The sequence below is a fragment of the Nomascus leucogenys genome, chromosome 16 (genome assembly GCF_006542625.1).
Source record: "Nomascus leucogenys isolate Asia chromosome 16, Asia_NLE_v1, whole genome shotgun sequence".
NCBI lineage: Eukaryota > Metazoa > Chordata > Mammalia > Primates > Hylobatidae > Nomascus > Nomascus leucogenys.
The window spans coordinates 39,565,345-39,589,902 of record NC_044396.1 but is presented as its reverse complement, the minus strand read 5'-3'; the positions used below and the strand labels follow the sequence as shown (position 1 = coordinate 39,589,902).

The 24,558-nt window shown below is 33.8% G+C and overlaps 1 protein-coding gene and 1 pseudogene across 3 annotated transcripts in view; one reads left to right on the top strand and one right to left on the bottom strand.

Moving 5' to 3' along the window:
- The window catches only part of SNTG1 (syntrophin gamma 1), an 858,007-nt gene that overhangs the window by 10,218 nt on the left and 823,231 nt on the right, over positions 1–24,558 (bottom strand). The window lies entirely within an intron of this gene.
- On the top strand, positions 18,085–18,442 carry LOC105739669 (annotated as a pseudogene).

The window sequence follows — 24,558 nt, the reverse complement described above, 5'->3', positions numbered from 1 at the left end:
TGAAAACCTGTTCCTTTCCACATTCTGTTGTGTTGAAAAGCATGGTAAAAGACAGTTAACAATAAATAAATTTCATTTCTAGATTCTCAATTGTATTCCAGTGTTCTATATGTCCATTCTTATGACAATACCACAAAGCCATGGTGACCATAGCTTTGTAGTGTTTTGAAATATGAAACTGTGGGTTCTCTCCAAATTATTTGCCAAGATTATTTTGGCTATACTGGATTTCATATACATTCAGGATCAGCTTGTCCGTTTCTGAAAAAAAGGTAGTTGGCATTTTGATGGAGATTTCTTAAATCTGCATATTAATTTTGGAGTATTGTCATATCAAAAGTATCAAGTCTTCTAATTTATGCACATGGGATGTAGCTCCCCTTATTTAAATCTTCTTGAATTTCTTTCCATATTTTTTAGTTTTCAGTACACAATATTTGCACTTCTTTTGTTAAATGTATTCCTTAGAATTTTTTGATGCTATTATAAATGGATTTTTTTTTCTTAATTTTACCTACTCTAATCCATTGCTAACATGTAAAAATACAACTGATTTTTGTGCGTTGGGATTGCATGCTGCAACCTTGCAGAAGTCATTTACTAGTTAGTACCAATAGTTTTCTTAGTGAACTCATGAACATTTTCTATATTTAAGTTTGTATCATCTATCCTTGGCTAGAAATTCCAACACAAGGTTGATGAAAGTGGGGAGAGCATACATCCTTTTCTTATTCTTAATTGTAGGAGGAACACATACATTCCTTCTATACTTAGTTTTTTTCAGTATACTTATTATGAAATGGTATTTATTTTTTTTCTTATTTTTGAATCTATTACAATAATTATGTATTTTTGTCCTTATTCAATTAATACGGTGTATTGCTCTGATTGATTTTAAGATATATATCTACCATACATTCCAGGGATATATACCAAGTGATAATGGTGTATAATAATTTTTGCACGTTGCTGGATTTGGTTTGCAAGCATTCTGTTAAAGACTGTTTCATCTACCCCCATTAGGGATACTGGCCTATGGCTTTCTTTTTATCTCATGGTTTTGGTTTTGCTATGAAGCTAATTCGAACCTCAAATAAGTAGGGGAGTGTTTCCCCTTTTTCTGTATTTTGAAAAGATTGTGAAAGATTGCTAATAATTGTTTTTTCATTGTTTAGTGGAGTTCATCAGACAAACCTCTTGATTTGGGGTTTTTTCTTGTGGGAAGTGTTTTAAAAATACCATTTCAATATCTTTCCTTCTTTTAGGTATATTCCAATTATTTATTTCTGTTTGAGTCAGTTTCATTGGTTGGTGTTGTTCTCGGAGTTTACACACTTCATTAAATTATGTAAATGTTTAGCAATTATTTATAGTTATGTTTTTCTTTTTAATCTCTAAAATATACCTTCTTTTATTTCTTATTTTAAAAAATTTGAATCTTCTCTCTCTGGTTATCTAGTTAAAGTTGTGTCACTCTTGTTAACCTTTTTAAAAAACTAAATTTGAGGTTTTCTAATTTCCTCAATTGTTTATGTATTCTTTTTTTATTTATTTCTGGTCTAAATTTATAATTGTCCTCCTTGCTTGCTTTGTGTTTATTTTGCTCTTTTCTCTAGTTTCTTATTGAGAAAGACTAGGTATTTAAGATTTTTTTTATTACTTAATACAGCATTCAAAGTTAAAATTTTTCTCTAAACAAACTATAGCTGCATAGCATAAGTTTTAGCATGATGAGATTTCATTGTTATTTATCTCCCAATAATTTATAATTTCACCCTGATTTTTCTTTTGACCCATTGGTTATTTATTAATTTGCTTTTAATATCCTCATGTTTGTATATGTTTCAATTGTTCTTTTGTTATCCATTTCTAATTTTATTCCATTGTGTTCATAGAATATAATTTGTATTATTTTAACTATTTTAAATGTAGTGAGGCTTGATTTATAACCTGACATACAAGTGATCTTAGATATTAGTGTATTGTAGTTAGATCTTAGATATAAGTGTATTTAGTTAAAAATGTATGTTCTTCTGTAATTGGGTGGAGAGTCTAAACAGGTCTGCATGTCTGGTTGTTTATCATGCTGACCAAGTCAACATCCTTGTTACCCTTCTGCCTAATTGCTCTACCCATTAGTTAAAGTGGGGTACTGACGTCTACAACTAATTGGTGGTACTTTCCATTTTCTCTTTGATTTCACCTCATTTGTTCCATACGTTTTGAAGCTCTGTTGTTATCATCAAGTATGCTTATAATTGTTATATCTCCTTGGAAAATCGATTCATTTTTCATTAAAAAATGCCCTTTTTAGTATCTTGAAACAATTTTTGACTTAAAGCCTTTTTTGTAAAATTACTATAGTTATTCGAGTTCTTTTTTCATTATTGTATAAAAGATATATATATTTGTATCCTTTTATTTGCAACCTACATGTGTGTTTAGCTGTAAAGCTTGGATAACTCTACTTCTCAAGGAAGATGGAGTACACATATCTGTCCCTTTTACTCCCACTAAGTAGGACTGAATTCTTTGCATATTATATGTAAAACAAACATAAGGAAACTTTAAAGGTAAATGTTAATGAGATAACTCCACCCACCCCACTCAGGGCGGGATCAGTGAAAGCCTACTGGCGAACTGGATCTCCTACTCTTTTACAGTAGTTATGAAGAGCCCACTGTTTAACTTCCAATGGAGGTAAAGTAGTAAACCTGAAATTCTACGCCTATCTGGCAAGAACAACATGGCATTCTCCCTTACTTTGATAAAGCTATATCAATGGAAATTAGATAAAACATAATGTTTAAGTAAGATTTGGAATCTCATAACTAAATAACAAAAATGTCTAATTCCAATAGAAGATCACTCATCATACCAAGAACCAGTGAAAATTCAAACTGAATGGGAAAAAATTCAAAAGATGCCAACAGTGAGATGACATAGATTTTAGAATCAGTTGACAAATATTTTAAAGTAGTCACAAGAAAATTGTTCCAATAAGCAATTATCACCATGCTTAGAACAAATGAAAGTGTAGAAAGTCTCAGAAAAGAAACAGAAACTCTAGGAAGAAATAAAAGACATAAAAAAGAATATAATAAACATTTTAGAACTGATAAATATAATAACAGAAATAAAAAACTGAATAGATGGCTCAGCATCAGAAAGAAGAGAACAGAAGAGTCAGTGAACTGGATAAAAGAATTGTGAAAATTAACCAGTTAGAATAAAAGTTATAAGAAAGATCAAAAAAAGGAAAGACTATTCAGTGAACTGTGAGACTAAAACAAATATATATATATATATATATATATATATATATATATATATACACATACATATGTATATACTATTCAAGTCTTCAGAGTCCAAAAAATGAGGACAAAAATTAGGGAACTGAAAAATATTGAAAGAAATAATAGCGGAAAATTCATTGAAATTGGTAAAAGAATAAATCCTATAGATTTAAGAGACTAAGTGAAATACAAAGAGGATCAACTCAAAGAAATCCTTGCCAAGACACATCATAGTCAACTTCTGAAAACTTGACAGCAAAAAGTCTTGAGAGCAGCAAGAGAAATAAAACCTTACCTATAGGAGAACATAAGTCAAATGACAGAGAATTTCTCATCAGAAATCATACAGCCAGAAGGAAGTGGCACAAGATTTTTCAACTGCTGAAAGAAAAGAACTGTCAATCCTGAATCCTATATCCAGCAAAACAGTGCTTCAGAAATTAAGGGAAAATCAAGACATTCTCAGCTAAAGAAAAACAAAGTAAACTTATAATAAGAAGACCTATCCTAAAAGCATGGCTTAAAAAGGACAAAAAGAGAAAATAATTATAGAAGCTATCTTGGAACTTAGGAAGAAAGAAAGAATGTGGTAAGAAAAGTGATGCACAAAGATTTTATTTCTGCTTTTGAGTTTTCTAACTTATACTTGGGTATTGAAACAAAAATTGTAATATTGTCTGGTTTGGTTCCTAATATATATAAATAAAATATTTTAAAATATTATATAAAGAATAGTATAAAATATGAAATATAAGACAATATATTAATATATATTATAAAAATAAACGATATTTATAATACATAAGTGTATGTTAATATATGCTTAAATATAATATATAAATATTATAAGCTATAATATATTATATATTATAAAATGTAAAATATAATAAAATAGGTAAAGAGACTTAAAATATGTTGAGGTTTCTACACCTAACTGATAAGATGTTGATTTCACTAGAATGTGAAGATATATACAAAATTTAACGCTGAGAGTAGCCACTAAGAACAGTATATGTTGAAATATACTCAAAAACACTATGGATAAAATTGATTTCTGAAAGAATATGTTCAAAAAAGGCACATGGAGGCAGAAAAATTAAAACAGAAAAATAGAAAAGAGAACAAAATTCCAATATATAATTATAAATGTAAGTCAACACATCAATAACTAAAATAAAAGTAAGTTGTCTAAATACACCAATCAATACACAGAGATTGGCAGAATAGATTAAAAAACATGACCCAAATATATGCTATCTACAAGCTCACTTTAAATACAATGATATAGTTATATTTAAAGTAAAAGAATGTTTTTTTATGAAGAAAAGTGACTAGTGGCTATATTAGCATTAGATGAGCTAAACTTCAAAGTAAAGAAAATTATTGCGGCGGGGCGCGGTGGCTCATGCCTGTAATCCCAGCACTCTGGGAGGCCGAGGTGGGCGGATTACAACGTCAGGAGATCAAGACCATCCTGGCCAACACGGTGAAACCCTGTCTCTACTAAAAAATACAAAAAATTAGCTGGGCATGGTGGCGGGCGCCTCTAGTCCCAGCTACTCGGGAGGCTGAGGCAGGAGAATGGCGTGAACCTGGGAGGCGGAGCTTGCAGTGAGCCAAGATCGCACCACTGCACTCCAGCCTGGGTGACAGAGTGAGACTCCGTCTCCAAAAAAAAAAAAAAAAAAAGAGAATTATTGGACAAAATGAGACAAATTAATTAATAATAAAAGTATAAATCTATAAGAAAAACATTTCAACTGTAAATATGTATGCATCAAATAACTTAGATGCAAAGTATGTAAAGCAGAAACTGATAGAACTGAAAGGTGAAATGGATAAATACACAATTACGTTGAAGACTTCAACATCTCTCTTAACAATTGGTAAAAGAGTTAAACAGAACATCAGCAGGAATATAGAAGACTTAGAAAACACCATCAACTGACAAGCTCAAACTAACATTTTTAGAACTTTTGGACAACACAAGTAGAATATACATTATTTGCAAGTTTCTGTAGAAACTTGACCATACTGGGGGCATGAAACAAATCTCAATACATTTAAAATAATTAAAGTCACAGAAGGTGTGTTTTCTGACCACAGAAGAATGAGTAACAGAAAGAAAACAAAAATAATTTCTGACACTTGAAAATGAAGCCACAGGATTATAAATAATCCATTATATACAAGAAAGTCTCAAAAGGAATAAAAAAATACTTTGAACTGAATAACAATAAAAACAAAACAGGGTCAGGATGCAGGTGTTCTGCTTTGACTGTCGATCTCTTTATTGTAGTCATATATATACTAGAGTACCCTTCAATTTAAAAATTTAAACAAGTTCTCATGAGAATATCATATAGTTAAATCATTTAAGGAAATTCATTATGTTAATCTCTGCCTTTGGTTGGAATATTTAATATATTTGCTTTTAATGCAATTATAGATATGGTAAAATTTATGTTCACTTTATATCATAAGGTTTTGTCTTTGTTCCTTTATTTTTCCATTACTGTTTTTATTTTGGGGGTTATAACACTATATATGTACATGTATATATACGTATACACTTTTATATAAATTATATATAATATATACTATATACATATAATTTTAATTCTCCTATTTTTATCATTAGTTATTTTATTAGTTATTTGGAGGGATATAATAATATTTTAAAACATTCTAATTCAGAACAATGACAAAGTCAATAGTGTTCAAAAATTTGCTTCCATATATCTCTGTTCCCCCCACTTCTTTGTGTTATTATGTCATACACTTTACATCTTTATATATTACAAGCCCAAAGACACAGTGATATAATTATTATTTTCTTTTAAATCAGTTAGAAGTAAAACACCAATAAAAATGCATTTATACTATCACTTATATTGAATTATGTATTTACCTTTAACAGTGTTTTTATTATTTCTAAGTGTGTATTCAAGTTATTATCTAAAAATTATTTTCTGTAGTGTATATTTACTAGTGGCAAGTGTTCTTGTTTTTATATATGTAATAATGACTTAATTCTCTTCCACTTTGGAAGGAGAGTTTCACTAAATAAGAACCTCTTATATGACAGCCTTTTTGTTTCGTCACTTAAATGTGTCATTCTATTACCTTCTAACTTCCACAGTTTACTATAAAAAAATGAGCTGTTATTCTTATTAATGACTCTGCATGTTGTGAGTCATTTTTATTTTGCTGTCTTCAAGATTCTCTGGCCTTTTGCTGGTCAACCATGATAATTGTATGTCTTTATTTTTATTCTACATGGAGTTCATTGAGCTCTTCAAGTATGTATATTAATATTAAATTTGAGAAGTTTTCATCTGTTATTTCTTAAAATATTGTTTCTATCGTTTCTATCCGTGTCTCTCCTTGTTTTCTTGATATTCCCTTTATATATATATATGACAGTATAACTTATGCTGTCATAGAGACTTCTGAGACTCTGCTATTTTTCTTCATTTATATTTTTGTTATTCCTTAGACTGGATAATCTCAGTTGCCCTATTGACATTGAGATATAGTTAACTCTTCCTGTTCTCTTAATCTTTCTTCATAAACTCAAATGTTTTGTTCAGTTCATCTCAGAATTTTTAAAATTTCAGTAATTGTACTTTTCAATTGAAGAATTTTATTTGATTCTTTTCATTACTTCTATCCTTTCATTAACATTCTCTATTTAGTCAAACATGTTAGTTCTTTGGGCATAGCTTCATTTAGACCAGTTAATATATTTGTAATACACAATTTAAATTATTTTACTAGTAAGTGCACCAGATGGTTTTCCTCAAAGAAAGCTTCCATTGAGTCTATTTTCTTACAGAAAGGCCAAAATTTTGAGATTTTTTTCAATGTCACATAATTTTTGTTTAAAACTGGCATTTCAAAGAATATTATTGGAAAGCAGATTCTCATTCTTCCCAAGATTCTGATGCTGTTGCAGTTTGTTGTTGTTGTTTTCCTATCTGTTTCACTGATAGGAAACAGACTTTTTCTGTCTATTTAGCTTCTTGGTCATCTATTGTTTTTGACCAATATTTCTGTAAATTACTAGAAGCAAAGTCTTACAACTTTTCTATGGGGCTCTGTGTGTGTTTTGTGGCACCTCTTTAATGCTCTGGAAATTTACAACTTTTTCTAAGTCTTTACTTTCTTCTTGCACAGATCTTTAAGGTCAGCCAGAACGGAGAGTTTAGGGCATCTTTTCTCATCATGTGCACAGCCCAGCACATTCATGTGCCCTTCTAGGTGCTCAGGAATGTATTGGAGCTTCTAAAAGACCCTCGTTGGAACCTCATTCCTCAGATCTTAAGTTTTTCTCCAGCATCTTTCTTGCCACAACTGGTATTGCCAATTCAAGTAGGTGTGATCTTAAACTGTTGATTGTTAAATACTTAGGTTAGCAATTTTTCCAATGAGAAAGGTCTGAGTAAGGTCAAGTAATGACAAGGCCTGTGTCTTAGTCCATCTGTGTTGCTATAATAGAATATCTGGGGCTGGGTAACTTATAGAAAGAAGAGGTTTATTTGGTTCATTACTCTGGTGACTGAAAGGTCCAAGGTGGGAAAGCTGCATCTGGTGAAGGTTTCAGGCTGTTTCACCTCATGGCAGAAAGTGAAAGTGCAGTGGGCATGTGCAAAGAGATCACATGGTGAGAAAGGAAGCAAGATAAGAGAAACTGAGGAAGCCAGACTCTTTTTTAACAAACTACTCCAGTGGGAAATAATGCATTTCCACAAGAGTAAGATCTCACCCACCTTTGCAGCAGGGAATTAATTTATTTATGGGGGAATCTACCCCCACGACCTGCACAGTTCCCTCTAGGCCCCACATTCCAACACTGCCATATTGGGAATCAAATTTTGACATGAGTTTCAGAGGAACAAACCATATTCAAAGTGAAGCATTTCACCTCTGCCCCCATAAAACTCATGTTCTTCTTACAATGCTAAATACAATCATTCCCTCCAAATAGTCCCAAAAGTCTTAACTTTTCCAGCATCAACTTGGAAGCCCAAAGTCCAAATTCTCTTTTGAGACTCAGGGCAAGTTCCTTGTAGTTATGAATCTGTGAAATCAAGAGCAAGTTATTTATTTCCAAGATAAAATAGTATAACAGACATTTATTCGATATTCCTATTCTAAAAGGGAAAACTGGACAAAAAGAAATAAATGGCAGGCCCTACATAAGTCCAAAACACAGCAGGGCAGACAGTAAATCTTAAGGCTCCAGGATAATTTTATTTGACTCCGTATCTCACACCCTGTGTACATTGGTGTGAAGGGTGTGTTCTAAGGTCTTGGGCAGTTCAACTCCCATGGCTTTGTTGAGTGTTGCACATGTGTCTGCCCACATAGATTGAAGTTTGGTGCCTGTAGTTTTCCTATGTGGGCATTACATCGTGTTGGTGGCTCTATAATTCAGAGGTCTCAATGGTGGCCCCAGTAGCTCACCTAGGCATTGTGCTGGTGAGGACTTGGTAGAGCTCTAACTCCACATTTCCACTCAGCTTTGCCCTATTAGAGGTTCTCTGTGGTGGCTCTGTCCTGTGACAAGTCTGCCTGGGCCTGCAGGTTTTCCTATACACCCTTTGAAATCTCAGTCAATAAAGCCTTGTTTCCATAGCTCTCATATTTTGCAGGCCTGCAGCATCAACACCATGTGGATGCCAAGGCTTACTGCTTGTGCCTTTCAAAGCAGAGTCTTGAGCCTTACTTGGGGCCACTTGAGCCATGGCTGCTCTTGATGTGGAGAGCAGCATCCTGAGGCAGCACAGGACTTCAGCAGCCTAGGCCTGGCCCCCAAAACCATTCTGTACTCCTAGGCCTCTCAGCCTGTGATGAGACTGGCCTCAAAGATCTTTGAAATGCCTATAGGGATTTTCCCCATTATTTTGATTATTAGCACTGGGTTTCCTTTCAGCCATGCTAATCTCTTTAGCAACTACTCACTGGACTCAACCCTCAGCACCCTTTCCAAACATGCCTTTTCTCTTTATATAATTGGTCTGCAAATTTTTTAAATCTTTACATTCTGCTTTCCTCTTAACTATGAATTGTGCATTTAGGTCATGTCTTTGCTCTTAAATCTTACTGCATGCAGTTAAATGCAACCATACAGTTGCCTGAATGCTTTACTACCTGAAGTTTTCTTCTGTCAAATATTAATCACTCTTAAGTTTGACCTTCCACAAAATACGAGGGCATCGACATAATACAGTCAGGTTCTTTGCAAGGGTGTAATAGGCTTATTTTCTACTGTTTTTATTTCTACTGGCATTTTGGTCCTGACCACATAATGAATCTCTAAGAAGTTCCAAACTTTCCCTCATCTTTTTGTCTTCTTCTGAGTCCTCACCAGAATCACCCTAAGGATCCCATTCATAGCAATACAGGCTTTTGCTAGTCTCCTCCAAATTTTTCCAGCCACCAGCCATTACCCAATTCCAGTGCCACTTCCACATTTTCAGATATCTGTAGAGCAACACCCCACTCTGCATGCCAATTTTCTTAGTCCATTTGTGTTGCTATAACAGCATACTTGAGACTGGATAATTTATCTTTTAAAAAAACAATTTATTTGGCTCTGATTATGGTGGCTGGAAAGTTCAAGGTGGGGCAGCCACATCTGGTGACTGCCTTAGGTTGCTTGAACTCATGGCAGAAAGTGGAAGTGAAGTGGGAATATGCAAAGAGACCAGGAAGTCTGGTGACTTCCTCTCTCTCGTGAGAGAGGAAGTAAGAGAGACAAACCTATGAAGCCAGACTTGTTTTAACAACCAATTCGCATGGGAATTAATCAATTTCCCCCTAGGATGAGAACTCACCCATTCCCACAAGAGGGCATTATTCACCACTATGACCCAGACACCTCCCAATAGGCCCCACCTCATCACACTGTCACATTGAGAATCAAATTTCAACATGAGTTTCAGAGGGGACAAGCCATATTAAAACCATAGCAGCCTGCAAATTGACTTCTCTAGGAAGCTTCCAGATAGGTCACATGATTATGATCTTCTTGAGATTGTGCTTTTTTAGAATCTCCAAGCCCAGTCCACACCCTTCAGTGTGTTCTGAGGTGCTGGGTCTTATAGCTAGCTACCATGTTTTGTAGGATGCATATTTTCGAGGTCACAGTGGTGGTCTGGACAGGGTAGTAGGAATATAACAAGCCACAATATTGCAAAGCTCTCCATTCTTACCAAAACTTGAAGTTTGTTTTGTTTTTAATAAATGCTGTATGGTTATTCCAAGCATTTAATTTCCACAATTCTGAATAACATTGATTCTGATAATTATGAATATTTTCTCATTGCCTTTCCAGAAGAGTGGAATTTCAGAAGTCATTACTGTGCCATTCTGAAAATCTAGCCCACATTCACTTTTGATTTCTTAAAATGCCTAAGGCACAGTAATTTGCAAAATGTTTTTGGTTCGTAAGTATCAATTAATTTGCATTCCAGCGTTCATAGGCACAGATCAGAATCCAACCTATTGTTTTGATCATTTACTCTCTTCATCTATTTTATGGGTTTCTAAGGACTATAACCTGTACTCTTTGTGGTTCGGATTATTGGTTTATTTTGTATCTCAATCTCCTGATCCTCATTACTGAGTTTGGCAAATAAAAATAGAAACTTATTACATTGCCTATCTCTGCTAAACTGCTTGCTTCAAAACCTTTTAGGTTCTTTTGGGATTTTGATGTAATAGAACAATGTTTAATAAAATTTTGCTTTATCTCTTTTAAATTAATGTAAATAAAATAAGAGATTTGTATCTCTTAATACCAGGTTTACACTGTTCTTCTCATATTAAATTATTTGATGAATATCAATATGTCAGCCAATATCTTGACACCTGTGGCCATAAATGTTAAGGTGGCATGATGACTGCGGTTAAGAAACTTACTTGGGGCATGAAGAGACCTAAATTTATACTGTTAGTCTTACTTCATTGTGCAAATAGTTATAAATAGACATATGTATAGTTTCAGGATAATTGTTTTTCCAGTTGAAATGCAGTTTATTATTTCTACCCTTAAATGCTTTCATGATGATGGTGTTTTTTTGCTACAATTACCTTACTATGAGAACATAATACAGTACTTGGTTACTACACTCTGTGTTTTGTTATTTTACCTCCTGGGTAATTGCTTCCAGAAGGTCTTCAACTTAAAAATTTTGATTTTCAAAATGTTCTTACTTGGGTCACTTAACTAAAAATTTATTTACAATTCTTCTCTTCATAAATTCTTACTTTTGACACAAAGGATAAAACAAAATGCTGCATACTATAGGCTGTTCCCTTTGACAGCTACTATTTTGGAGGCAGTTAATATATTTGTTTTATGTATAAGATGTTAATGTAAATTTTATAGTCTACTGAGAGAGAAAATGTACAGAGTGTTACATTTTCTTAAGAGTACTCTTAACACAAATGGGTAGAGAAATTCACTATTCCGATGGAGAATAGGAGATTTGAAAATAAATTATATGCAAGGAGAAAAAATATATCAATGAAAAATAAAAATAATTCAGAATCCTCATTGATTCCCAGGAGTTTAAAATCTCTTCCAAGGGGAAGAGAAGCACTATCTTGTCCGGATATCTTCTTCACAACACACTACTGTTCTCAATTCAATCATTAGTTTGAAATAAAATTTCATATAAAATAAGCTATTATGGAAGTTATACACAAACACACACCTGCACAAATGTGAGTTCAATTTTTGCCCTAACTTATTTCTATCTACTTAAGTCTATTTTACAGTATGAAGCACTCCAAACATGAATTTATGCAAGACCTGTGCTATTAAGCAGATGCTCTGCCTCATCCTCCTTTGTCTTCTCTGTAGTCTTAAACAGCCAGTGCTTTGTACAGTTGGAAATGAGAGGAAAAGCGATCTTGGAATTTTAGAAAACCTTTGGTTTCAGATACCAGATAGAGTCAGAAATTGTGAAAAGCCAGATAGACTGAAAGCTGATCCTTTATTTACAAGACAGAAAGAGAGCCTTGATCCCAAATGCCTACCCAGCCTTGTGAATATTAAAAGACCTTATTTATAAGACTCAAGTGCCAAACAGGGATTCATTTAGATTACTGGCCATCTTCTTCTGAAATGCAAACATCAACACATCATGAATTCTTCAGGCAGGAGATTTGAAAAACAGCATCCAAAGTGTTCCATTAATTGTGTTATGTATTCAATCCTTATGTTCAAATCAGAAACATTTTTTTTTCTCTAGAGCGACCCTTTAAGGTAGGTGCTTTAATGCACAATTTACAATGAGAAAATGAAGATTTATAGAGACTAGCCAGAAAGTAGTATTAATGGGAGTCAATCCTCAATATCTGACTTGAATTTCACTAATACTTAATATATTTGAAAATTTCTCTTATGATGCTGTAGTACCTGGGATGGTGGTGACTTGGGGCAAGGAGGTGTTTGGGGAAAAGGAGCCCCTGATGATCAGCTCCATGTAAAAATCTTCCCAAGTTCTGCACTGTTTCACTAAATAAAGAAGCAAATTTCTTTTCCCTTCTCTTATGTACTGTACAAAATGCACTACCATGACTTTCAGATCTCAAACTCAGTAGTTTAGACGAATATGCTGTGTACACTAGTTTAGGAAATATTTTAACATTATTTCCATAAGGGGAATTATCATGAAATTCAATGAATCAAGCTACACCAATGTGTGTAGAATACAGCACGTTTTGAAATCAGGAGATTTTCTCGCCATGTTAAGTCCAATTATAATTTAAGAAAAAATACATGTACATAAACATATAATATTAGAGGCAGTAAAGAAAAGTATTGTGACTCAGAATATTTAGTTATAAATGACTACAAGAATATATCAGTAATCGTAGATGTATTAGTGTCTATATGAATATCATATATAGAAACAACTTTTAAGTTATCAGTGGCAATAAAATAAGCTTTTGTAACTTGTCAAAAAAAAACTATAATACTGCTCAAGGCTTCAATTGGGAACCACTCCCCTGTTCCACTAGGGGATTTCTGAGAAGTTTAATTAGGCTTTGGAAAACAGATGGGGAATTTATTAAGCTTTCTGAGTAATGAAGTAAGAATTTATGAATTTTTGCTATCAGAGGAAGAAAGTATAAAAGGCTTTTTTTATTATGACATTAGTCTTATATAGATCAACAACAGCAAAAAGATAAAACAAAGTTCTCCCAATTCCTATGTAAATCCACACAACTTTCTTCAGTATTTCTGATGCTTCCTCACAACCAATGAATTAAGCACTATTTAGAATGTTTAATGTTGTAATATATATGGCAGCTCAAGCAATAATATTCCCCAAAGAAACCATATTTCTTGTTAAATAGGCTCTGGTTATGATGTCTTTGCCCTGGGAATGTGTATATGAATTGTTAAATTAATGCATGTTTTGTTGAAAGTATTTCCCTATTATCACATATGGTAAGTTCTAAGTCTATTCTGAACCATTTTCACCACTGCTTAGATTATTTTCAAAAGGAAAGAAACGTTGTAACAGCCTCCACATTTAACCACATTTTCAGACCCATATTTCCACATCCTGGCTCACCTTTTCTTTTTAACTTTGACGAAATAAAATCTCTTCATTTATTAATAATTTATTTCTTTTGGGTTATGATCTTTAATTGACAATCATAACTTCAAAAATATATCATATCAAGATGGTGATTTTAAAATGTAGCACTTTATTAAGTATATCATATCCTAGAATTTTTCAAAGATTTGCAAATTACTTATCATACTGTTGGAATTCTTGGATGCATGGGAGGACATATGGGCAGCAGATAAGTAAAATCTCCCAATAAGTTTCTATAAACAACTTCAACAATTTTTGGCATTAATTGTTAATAAATAGGTATATTCTCTTGCCTTCAATATATTTGAGATGGGGACACATGAAAACAAAGTGGTAAATATTATTTGCTTCTACCCCCAAAATAATGTTTTGTTTTCTGTAGAAATATGTGTAAAGTATAATCTTAAATCCTTCTGAAACAAGCCTGGTCTCATAATGAAGTCTTAAATACTCAAACATTTCATTTATAATATGTTCTGATGAAAGCTTTCCATGCAAATAGCTATTAAGCTATATAAAATTAAGTGAAAATTATAGCCTTCAATTATTATTTCCAAATCAGCAGTAAGCAAGGCAAAAAATAATTTGCATCATAAGCCACATACAATTTTGAAATACTATAAGAAACCATCTTAGTAACAGTACTTTTAGACATCATTCACAGTTACGTATTAGCTTACCTATCTAAAGTCTGGTAAAGAGAGATCAGAGCAAGAAATAGAAAATTTGACTTTGATGAATGAATGTTGTTTAATATTTTCAGGATGAAAAATGTTCTATTGAATGGTAACTAATGGGGTAAGGGAGGTATGGAGACAACCAGCTTCTTGTTATGCAGACAGTGGCCTCCACCAGAACAAACTGTCCTGGGTTTCCAATCTCTCCTTCAATGGAATCCACTGCAACTCATAATTTAGCAGCAGTTTACAGGTATTTTATATTTAACATTTGAGGTTTAAAATAACTGTTTAAAAATTAAATTGGGTTAAATTATCTTAAGCCATGTAAATTCCTCAGTATTGTTTACTCATATAAAATCTACTCTTATGTGAGTCATATTTGTGTAAAAATAAGGTGAAATCTAGGCATTGCATTGTAGAAAACATTATTTTAACAAAATAAGCCTACATAACAATGTCTCTACATGTTAAGAATTCTGTCCCCAGACTACTCAGCAGTTACAACAAGAGCCATGTCATAATTATACTTCCACTGTCAACTTTTAAAATATTTTTTGTCACTATTCATTGGGGTTATCAAGAGCGAGAAACTAACAATCAGAGTGATCAAAATAAGTCGAATAATTTTTCTTTTAAAAAATGTCATTAACAGTTTAAAAATAAACATAGTACTATGTTGGAGATAGAATAGATGTACTTTTCCTTATTCCTCTTCCTAAGTATCATCACAAACCCTGGACAACATACATAAAATAAATGTAAGGACACCCTGAAAGAGAGAGAAGAGGCAGGCAGACTAAGAACCCAGAGACCCCAGGACCCTCACAGCACATAACGATGAGTTCTCTGGGTTTGCCTCTCTGTGTCATATTCCCCAAACAAGATGGTGGAGAGGCTGGGAACCCAGAAATACCAATGGATGCAGACCGGTAAACCTAAGAGAAGCCTACTCCTTCTAGCCACGTGACCTGAGAGGGGAAGTCTAGCAAGACAGAAACTGTTATACAATAATTGACATTCTTTAGCCAAATGCTACAGAAAAGCCATGGCCCCATACCCACTCATGCCTGCAAAGGCCCAGTAATAAGCTTGGGCATTTTTTTCCTCTCAGATACTTATCATCTCTTACTCTAGTCTAACAAAACATTGTACCTTTTGACCAAAATCTCTCCATTCCCCCTATTCTCCAGTCTCTGTAAATACTACTTCTCTTCTGAGTTCCATGGTTTAGATTCTACATATAAGTGGGAACATATAGTATTTGTCTTTCTGTGTCTGGCTGACTTGACTTAGCATAATGAACCCCAGATTCTTCTATGACATAATGTCCTTCTTTTTTAAGGTTGAATACTATTCCATTATGTATAAATATACCATATTTTATTTATCCATTTATCGGTTGATGGACATTTAGGTTGATTCCAGGTGTTGGCTATTGTGAGTGGAGTAGCAATTAACATGGAATTGCAGGTATCTCTTCAATATACTTATTTCAAATCATTTGCATATATACTCAGAAATGGGATTGCTGGCTCTACACAGAGTGGTGGCTCTATTTCAGTTTTTAGAGAAAGCTCTTCATGGTTTTCAACATGGCTTGTATAAATTTACATTGCCACCAACAGCACACAGGGGTTCCCTTTTTTTCTACATTTTTGCCAACACTTATCTTTCACCATTTCGGTAATAAACATTTGATAGATATGAGGTGATATCCCATTGAGTTTCTAATTTTCCTAATGATTAGTGATGTTAAGCATTGCTTCACAGGTTCACATGTACATAAATGTTGGCCATTATTATGTCTTCTTTTGAGAAATGTCTCAAAATGAGTCCTTTGCCCATTTTTAACGGGTTGCTTTGTACTTTGAAGTTGTTTTAGTTCCTTATGTATTTTGATTACTAACGCCTTATCACATGTATGGCTCATAAATATATCTCCCATGATATAGGTTGCCTCATCACTCTGTTCATTTCCTTTGCTGTGAGGAAGCTTTAGAGTTTGATATAATCCTGTTTGTTTATTTTTTTTTGTTGTTGCCGTTGATGCCTGAGCTTGTGGAGGCAAATCCAAAAAATCATTGCCCAGACCAAAGTCATATAATGTTTAGAGTTGTTTTTATATACGGTGTTAGATAAGAACCCAATTTCATTCTCCTGAACATGAAAATTCCATTTTCTTGTCACCCTGTTATTGGAGACTGTTCTTTTCCCATTTTGTATTCTTGGGGCCGTTGTAAAAATCAATTGATCATAATCACACAGGTTCTTTTCTGGCCTCTCTATTTTGTTTCATTGGTCAGTGTGTCTATTTTTTATCAGTATTCTGCTATTTTAATTCTTATGCCTATATATAGGAAATGCCTTGGTTATTTGTGTGTGTGTGTGTGTGTGTGTGTGTGTGTATGTGTGTGTGTTTCTGTATTAATTTTAGAGCTTATCTCTAAAAAAGTAAAATTGAAATTTTGGTTAAAAATTTAATGAATCTATTAATCTTTTGGGGGTAATATAGACATTTTAACCGCATTAATTTTTCCAATCCCTGAACACGGAATTATCTTTCATACTTTTCTCTTAAAACCACACACACACACACACACACACATGCACACACACACACACACACAAAATAAAGGCAATCTTGAGCCAAATGAGTGAAGCTGGAGACACCACACTACCTGACTTCAAACTGTATTTCAAAGCTAGGAATTAAAACAGTATAATACTAATAAAAACAGACACATCAACCAATAAAACAAAAGAGAGGCCAGAAGAGAATCTATGCCATTCTGAGTTCTTTCCATATATTTGTGTCTTCCTCAATCAAAATTATATGATATATGATATAGAGGATAAAAAAATGAAATCATATAGCGTATGTTCTCTGGAATCAGACTAAAAATCAACTCTAGAAAGACAAATCCCCAAATACTTAGAAACCAAACACCCCCTTTCTAAAACTCTGAGTATCAGGGGCTTTAGGTTTCCAGTTCAACGTGTAAGAACCTAGAAGTTGCTACCCCATCCTAGCAACAAGGAAAAGGCCAAACGAACTGAAAAATCGACAACTCTCCTTATCTCCATTGAGGAAAACCACTGTCCCCCAAATTGGAAGGACAGATAGTCATATTCCAAGAATCATGGACTGTTGGAAAGAAATCACTGAGTAAAAACCTCTGCAGAAACCGGTGCTGAGGTGGGGAAACCTGAAATATGATTGATGACTTGCTGGAGGCTCAATGTGGACAAGGCTGAGAGATAAGAACTCTAGGGGAGCACAGTTATCAGTGTCTCCACACTTTTGTAATTTTTACTTCCAGGACCTTGACCAGATCCTCATAGTGGATTTTGGAGAAAAATCCCCTATGCTGCTGGTAGGGGGAGGGGAAAACATTTAAAAATAGCTAAGGCAATAGAGTGTGATGTCTGGCTTCAGAGCAGGAACCTTCATTGCTCAAGAGACTAAAAAGAGAATTAAATATGGGTGACGCTGAGAAAGGCAAGAAGATTTTTGTTCAGAAGTGTGCCCAGTGCCACACCATGGAGAAGGGAGGCAAGCACAAGACTGGGCCTAATCTCTGTGGTCTCTTTGGGTAGAAGACAGATCAAGCTGTTGGATTCTCTTACACAGATGTCAATAAGAACAAAGGCATCACCTGGGGAGAAGGATACACTGATGGAGTATTTGGAGACTCCCAAGAATTACATCCCTGGAACAAAAATGATCTTTGCCTTCATTAAGAAGAAGGTAGAAAGGGCAGACTTGATAGCTTATCTCAAAAAAGCTACAAATGAGTTGGAAACTGCCTTATTTATTACAAAACAGAATGTCCCGTGAGCTTTTTATGTCCACCATACTTTAAGAGATTTCATACACCAGAATTCAGATCATGAATGACTGACAGAATATTGTGTTGGGCAGTCCTGATTTAAAACTAAGACTGGCTTGTGGTTAAATGAATATGTTCAGTTTTTAAATTTTAATAGTAATTCCAATTCAGTAAATGCTATTGCTGTTCACTCCTTTTAAAGATATGTTAGACTTCATTAGTAATGTTCAACTTTTCACAAAGACTGTGAGTACCATCTTAAAACTTACTGGAGATTGCTTTTATATTTAGATTTATATTACTGGTTATGTGAGTATATTTAAATACGGGGGAAATTTCTTCACTGTCTCAGAACCAAGCAAGATTCACCTGTGTTTTGTGTTAATTTGCCTCTTAAAGGCAAGGGTTGAAGATAAATAAGGTAGCAATGTCTACTTTATATTTTTGGCCTTAACTATGCCAATGTAATTAGAATTCCCTATATTTAAAATGGTTCCTTTTACTTATTGAAAGGCATTTTAGTGTGGTTTATGTGTAATATCAAAGATTATTTAACATTTCTTACATTTTATCGATCTGTAAGGTCACATGCTTTTAAAATAGTAGCAAGTTAAACTTCTTTCTTGAATTCTTTACAATCTAAGTCAAACTAAGTTATAATTTAGGATTGCCTTTAAACAGCCATTCAGAAACATAAAACTGTAGAACTGCTGTGTATTTGTGATTGGAATGGTGCTTTTGCCAACATAAAAGGATTAAAGTAGAAGAGATATACACAAGTTTTAAAATTATGTGTGATCATAAGACTTAAGATAATTAAAAAGAAAACCACAGATCATGAAAAAAAAAAAATAGCTCAGGCACTATGTTCTTCTTAGCAAGGCCTGCCCTCAAGAGAAACTAGGTAACCTGAGCCTAACTTTCTGGTGTTTTATCAGAGCCTAACTCACCTTGGAGAAGGGAAATACCCCACCCCAACCCCCTTCAGCCATCCTGTCCCACCTAAGCGGTGGTGGCTGAGCAGCACATGTGAAGCCACAGTTCAGAGGCACAGGCCAGCTAAAAGACTGAGTCCTACTCACAAGCTGTAGAACACTCTCCTCCCCCACCTTAACACAATATTACTGAAAGCATGTTTGTAACAGCACCTTTTACTCAGTACATCATGCCTATCAGGAAAACATTGCATTGGTTCTGTTTATGTGATGGATTATGTTTATTGATTTGCATATGTTGAAACAGTCTTGCATCACAGAGATAAAGCCGACTTGATCGTGGTGGATAAGCTTTTTGATGTGTTTCTGGATTCGGTTTGCCAGTATCTTACTGAGGATTTTTGCACCAATGTTCATCAGGGATATTGGCCTGAAAATTTCTTTTTTGTTGTTTTTCTGTCAGGTTTTGGTATCAGGATGATGCTGGCCTCATAAAATGAGTTAAGGAGGATTCCCTCTTTTTCTATTGCTTGGAATAGTTTCAGAAGGCATGGTACCAGCTCTTCTTTGTACCTCTGGTAGCATTCGGCTGTGAGTCCATCTGGTCCTGGACTTTTTTTGGTTGGTAGGCTATTAATTGCTGCCTCAATTTCAGAACTTGTTATTGGTCTATTCAAGGATTCGACTTCTTCCTGGTTTAGACTTGGGAAAGTGTATGTGTCCAGGAATTTATCCATCTCTTCTCGATTTTCTAATTTATTTGCCTAGAGGTGTTTATAGTATTCTCTGAGGGTAGCTTGTATTTCTGTGTGATCAGTGGTGATATTCCTTTTATCGTTTTTTGTGTCTATTTGATTCTTCTCTTTTTACTTCTTTATTAGTCTGACTAGAGGTCTATCCATTTTGTTGATCATGATTATCTCAATAGATGCAGAAAAGGCCTTTGACAAAATTCAACACCCTTCATACTAAAAACTCTCAATAAACTAGGTATTGATGGAACATATCTCAAAATAATAAGAGCTATTTATGACAAACCCACAACCAATATCATACTGAATGGGCAAAAAACTAGAAGAATTTCCTTTAAAACCCGGCACAAGACAAGGATGCCCTCTCTCACCACTCTTATTCAACACAGTATTGGAAGTTCTGACCAGGCAATCAGTCAAAAGAAATAAAGGATATTCCAATAGGAATAGAATAAGTCAAATTATCTGTTTGCAGATGACATGATTGCATATTTAGAAAACACCATTGTCTCAGCCCAAAATCTCCTTAAGCTGAGAAGCAACTTCAGCAAAGTCTCAGGATACAAAATCAATGTGAAAATATTACAAGCATTCCTATAAGCAATGAAAGACAAACAGAGAGCCAAATCATGAGTGAACTCCCATTCATAATTGCTACAAAGAGAATAAAACACCTAGGAATAAAACTTACAAGGGATGTGAAGGACCTCTTCAAGGAGAACTACAAACCACTGCTCTAAGGAATAAGAGAGGACACAAACAAATGGAAAAACATTCCATGTGCATGGATAGAAAAAATCAATATCATGAAAATGGCCATAAGGCCCAAAGTAATTTATAGATTCAATGCTATCCCCATCTAGCTACCACTGACTTTCTTCACAGAATTGGAAAAAACTACTTTAAACTTCATATGGAACCAAAAAAGCGCCCACATAGCCAGGACAATCCTAAGCAAAAAGAACAAAGCTGGAGACATCATGCTACCTTACTTCAAACTACACTACAAGGCTACAGTAACCAAAACAGCATGGTACTAGTACCAAAACAGATATAACAGGTTCATAAATAACAGGGTTATAAACCATTCTGCTATAAAGACACATGCACACATATGTTTATTGCGGCACTGTTCACAATAGCAAAGACCTGGAACCAACCCACATGTCCATCAATGATAGACTGGATAAAGAAAATGTGGCACATATACATCATGGAATACTATGCAGCCATAAAAAAGGATGAGTTCACGTCCTTTGCAGGAATATGGATGAAGCTGGAAACCATCATTCTCAGCAAAGTAACACAAGAATAGAAAACCAAACACCACATGTTCTCACTCATAAGTGGGAGCTGAACAACGAGAACACATGGACACAGGGAAGGAGACAACACACACTGGAGCTTGTCAAGAGGTGGGGGGTGGGGCAGGGGAGGGATAGCATTAGCAGGAATACCTAATTTAGATGACAGGTTGATGAATGCAGCAAACCACCATGGCACAGGCATACCTATGTAACAAACCTGCACATTCTGCACATTTATCCCAGAACTTAAATTATATTACAAACAATTAAAAAAAGAAAATATTGCAAATCATAATACAAGGAAAAAAGACATCACACTTTACAGAGATAGGGCAAGCATGACAACCAGGTGCAGATATGGCAGGGACATTATTAGAACAGGCACTTGAAACAACTATGATTAATATACCACAAGTTTTAATAGATAAAATGGACCACATGCAGGAACAAATAAGCAATGTATGCAGAAAATGCAAATTCTAACAAAAGAGAAACAAATGAAATGTTATTTATCTAACACATAACAGTTTATTCCAAATAATAACAGTGTATTAGATTGTATAGGATTGTGTATAAGCAAAACGAGTGACAACAATAACAGAAGGAAGGAGAGGCAGGAATTAGGAGGATTTTGTTATTATAAGATACACCACCTGTGAATCGGTGTAGTGTTGTTTTGAAGGTGGACTTGGTTTAGTTGTAAACATATTTTACAAGGTCTAGTGCTACCACTAATAAAAGTAAAACAATATATAACTGTTGTGCTAATAAGGAGAGAGAATGGAATTATGTTAAGTGTTAAATTAAAACTACAAAAGCTGTAAAACATGGAAGACTAAAATAAGAATAAAGAACAAGGGCAATAAATTCAGAAGGATAAGAAATATTGTGGATATTCATCCAACTGTATCAAAAACTATTTTTAACATCAGTGGTCTTAAATGTGCTTATTAAAAGATAAAGATTGTCAAAATGGATGAAGAAATAAGACCAAATGATATGTTATCTGCAAGAAATCCACTTTCAATGTCAAAGGCATATATGGATTAAAAGTCAATGAATAGAGAAAGATGTGCCATGCTAACACTAACCTAAAGAAAGCAATAGTAGTTTTTATTGATTCCAGATGGAGCAGACTTCAACAAGGAAAGGTTTAGGGAAAAAGAGGGACATTAGACAATGGTAAATAAATTACCCTAAAAAGACATAACAATCCTTAGCATGTATACACCTACACCTGATAAAAGAGCATACAAATATGTAAGGCAAAACTGGCAGAACCTCAAGGAGAAATGGAAGAATCCACTATTATAGTTGATATATAAGGCTTATTCAAAATTTGAAATTCAATTAATGTATTACATCAAATCAACAGGCTAAAGAGGAGAAATCACATGTTCATATCAATAGATCCAGAAAACTCATCCAAAACTCATGAATGATAAAAACTTTCAGGAAACTAGGAATAGATGGGGGACATCCTCAATTTGATAAAAATTACCTACCAAACCAACAGCTGATATCATACTTAATGGTGGGAAATCCAAAGATTTTCTACTAAAATTATAAAAAAGGGAAAGATATTCTCAGTCACATGTCAGGTAAGTTAATATAAAAGGTAAGTTAATATAAAACTAATTAAATACATACAAATTCTATAAGAGGAAAACTATCAGTCTCTGATAAATCAAAGAAGTACTAAATAAATGGAATATATTTCATGTTCATGGACAGGAATACTCAATATTGTCTGGATGTCAGTTCTTCCAAACTTGAACTACAGATTTAATAAAATTCTTATCAAAATTCCAGCAAGTAATTTTGGATATTGACAAATTGATTCTAAAATATATAGAGAGAGGCAAAAGATGCAGAATAGCCAACACACTATTGAAAAATAAGATCAAAGTTGAAGGATTAACACTATAAAACTTCAAGACATACTCTAAAGCTACAGTCATCAAGACAGCATGATGTTGGGAAAGGAATAGACAAATAGATCAATGGAACAGAAGAGAAAGCCTAGAAATAGGCCCACATAAATAAAGTCAACTAATCTTTGACTAAGGAGCAAAAAAATACAATGGAGTAAATATAGGCTGTTCAACAAATGATGCTAGAAAAAATGGACATCCACACGCAATGCAAAAAAAAAACAGAAAGAACTTAGACATAAATATTACACCCTTCACAAAAATTAATTCCAAATGGAATGCAGCTCCAGTTATAAAACACAATAATTTAAAAACTCCTAGAATAAAACATAGTACAAAGTCTAGATGACCTTCACTTTTGCAATGACTTTTTAGATTCTATGCCAAAGGCATGATCCACAAAAGAAATGATTGATACACTGGACCTCATTAAAATTAAAATTTTCTGCTCTATGAAAGACATTCTCAAGACATCAAAAAGACAAACTGCAGATTGGACAAAAATAATTGCAGACAACATATCAGATAAAAGATGCTAATGAAAATATGCAAAGAACTGTTAAAACTCAATGATATCAAAACAAAAATTCCAATTAAAAATGGTCCAGAAACCTTAAAAGATACCTTACCAAAGAATATATACAGACGAAAATAAGCATATGGAAATATGTGCCACGTTGTATTTCATCAGATAAATACAAATTAAAACAACAATAAGATATCACTATACACTTATTAGAATGGTCCAAATCCAGAACACGGACATCAACAGATACCGGTGAGATTGTGGAGCAAAAGCAACTTTCATTCATTGGTGATGGAAATGGAAAGTTCTACAATTACTTTGGAAGGCAGTTTGGCAGTTTTAAAAATCTAAACACTCTTTTACCATAGGATCTAGCAATCACACTCCATGTTATTACCCAAAGAAGTTGAAAACTTATGTCCACTCAAAACCTGAATATGGATATTTAGAACAGTTTTGTTTATAATTTCTAAAATATGGAAGTAACAAAGAAGTCTTTCTGTAGGTGAATGGATAAATAAACTGTTGTACATCCAGAAAATTGGATATTATTCAGTACTAAAAAAATGAGTTATTAAGTCATGAAAAGATATGGAAGAAACTTAAAGTCATATCACTAAGTAAAATAAGCCAATATGAAAAGGGTAACTATTGTATGATCCAACTATAT